The sequence below is a fragment of the Penaeus monodon genome, chromosome 24 (assembly GCF_015228065.2).
Source record: "Penaeus monodon isolate SGIC_2016 chromosome 24, NSTDA_Pmon_1, whole genome shotgun sequence".
Classification (NCBI taxonomy): Eukaryota; Metazoa; Arthropoda; class Malacostraca; order Decapoda; family Penaeidae; genus Penaeus; species Penaeus monodon.
In genome coordinates this window covers 15,440,211-15,442,782 of record NC_051409.1, presented here as the reverse complement: position 1 = coordinate 15,442,782, position 2,572 = coordinate 15,440,211, and the positions used below count along the sequence as shown (strand labels likewise).

The following is a 2,572-nucleotide window of genomic DNA, read 5'->3' as shown; positions in this document are numbered from 1 at the left end:
GTCAAGTTTCAACCGGTCATATTTTAAAAATGAAAATAATATATGCAAACGACAGAGCAAATAGATCTAAGAAACTTATCTTTTGTTTACTTCCGTTGCAAATAAAAGAATACGAAGTTATTTGATACGGGTCGTTATTTTAAAAATTGCCATCCGGTATTCTCTCCTACCCTTTAGTAAACAAAACGATGATACCGTTTGTTTGTTTTTTACATTCATTGTAATGATTTAATTACGTACGTCGATATGGCCCGCATAAAGTTGCATAAAGAATGTATGATATGCCTTCCCGGCATCACTCAGCCCGCCTCGGGCGATGCACGGTTAGTTAGTAGGATCCTAATAAAAAAAAAGGAATAGAATGTAACCGTGTTTCCTTCACCCTGAGACCTCGTACATGGCGCATTGATTACAAATCTCTTATCAGTCCGAGATGCCTATACCTGCATTGTGGATTTACCCTTTGCTCGACGCCAAAGCCCCGATGCCTGCTGTGCCTCGCAGCCCCATGTCGGTGCTTCAAGAGGCGAGACAAAAAGTCTCATCCCAGCAAAACACCATTACAAATACTGTAGTCAGATATGGCTAACCATAACACACGTGGACCAGGAAGACCTACGTCGATCCTTTTTTGCAAGTGGCCACCACGGGAAGGCTCATCACATCAGACTCCTTTGGGTCCCTGCGCTGCAGCGAGCCGTGGACGCCACGTTTACATTCGATGAATCAAGTGCAAAAAGAAGCGTTGGGCGCCATAGGGAGACTAGAGCAGTAGTCAGAATTTTTTATTGCATGCAAAGGACATGAAGAATGTCACTATATCTTCACAAGGTGTGCATAAAGTGATAGTGATTGTGGGTTTCTGTGTGCCCAGTGCAGTAAAAATGTTACAGAATATTTACTGCTGGAAAATTTACGTGTACCAAATGTGACTCAAAAGGAGTGCATTGCTCTACGAGACGGGCCCGTGAAGCCACTGTGGCACATAGCTCATGGCGGGAGGCTAGTCGTGCGGCTGGCACCGCACTCGCCGGACGGCCACATTCCTGATGTTGCTGCCTCATTGGTCAACAAAGCACAGATTTCAAGGCCCTGTGGAAGCCCATATAGGGATGCAACCTGCATCAGTTAGATAGGTCACTATCAGGTGGAGCTGAACGAAAGGAGTTCATGTTCATCACACCATGGGGGAGATTCAGGTACAGCCATGGGCCACTCCTCTGCCAGTGATGTGTAGACGAAAGTTTTGATGGTGCCATCTTAGGAGTCATCATAAAGCAAAAACATGTAGACATGTTGCTGCAGGAGAGAAGCTTTCTAGCATGGCTATAACTTCCTAGCAACCTGTGCAGCTACAGGGATCGCTGAAACCCGGAAATTTTCAGTCCACCATGAAAGAAGATAATTTTGCAGGCTTCTGTCTCGGCTGGGAAGAATACAAGCCCATGAAGAACATTTAGCGGCCATCAAGAATTTCACCATACCAGAAAAGGCCTTCACCATGAGGTGGCGGTGTGGCTTTGTAAACCCTTCCTCGCAATGCCCACAATCATGAACGACTTCCAGGAATTCCTGTAGAGGCCCTCAGGAAAATCTGAACTAGGACTAACACCTACAAGAGAAGTGTCGACAGGCTTAAGACACCATATGCCAGCACACCAAGGATGGCTTGGCATAACAGCCATCACCAACTGGAGTAGGGAGGGATTTGACATCCTACAGCAGTATTGTGGCTGCTCGTCTGCCATTGCATCTTTCTGCTGCAAAGGAGGGTGGCACCCAGTCCTGTGTGGCAGCCGCAATCTCACAGCAGTAGAAGGGGAGGCTTTAGTATTGGCTTGGTATCTCCAGAAAGCAAGACTCTTCCTACTGAATTGTTCGAACTTCACCATCATAACCGACCACCACCCCCTGACTAAGCTCCTGAGGGACAAAGCACTTACTGATGTGGCCAACCCACTGTTCTTCTGTCTGAAGGAGCAAACACTACCATACTGCTTCCAGGTGAAGTACATTGCAGCCACAGTGATTGCCAAAGACAAACACGAGTCTCATCATAGATGACTCATTGGTCAAGAAAATGGACGCTGATGAACCCTGTGTACCAGCTGTTACTTGCTGGCGACAAGGATTACTTAATTTACACCCTTTCTACAATGAAAGAGACAGGTTGGCAGTTGCACAGGAACTGGTGAGATATATATTCGAGTAGGGCTACGTAGCATTTAGTCATCCCTGAGTCCATCCATAGGTCACAGTAAATTTCACCCAAGGCATCAGGGTCTCCACTCCATGCTGTGGAGAGGCAGTGCATTTATTGGCCAGGACTGCTGTCAGGACCACCAAGAGTCATGCACAAAATAAGAAACCCACGCCCCATCGCAGACTACAGAGATATTCGTCATCAGTTCACCCCCTAAAGTACCCTTTCCAAACGACAGTAGCCGATATGTCCCAGCAGGAAGAGTACACCTATATGGCCTATGCTGACAGGCTCACAGGTTGGCTGGAACTATCCCACTTTCCTAATGGGGCCATGCCAAGAGGATCAAAGTACAGTTGAGACGCTACT

At 46.8% G+C, this 2,572-nt stretch overlaps 1 pseudogene; it reads left to right on the top strand.

Moving 5' to 3' along the window:
* The window catches only part of LOC119588874, a 24,330-nt pseudogene extending 23,198 nt beyond the window's left edge, over positions 1-1,132 (top strand).
* Positions 1,133-2,572: the final 1,440 nt, after the last annotated feature.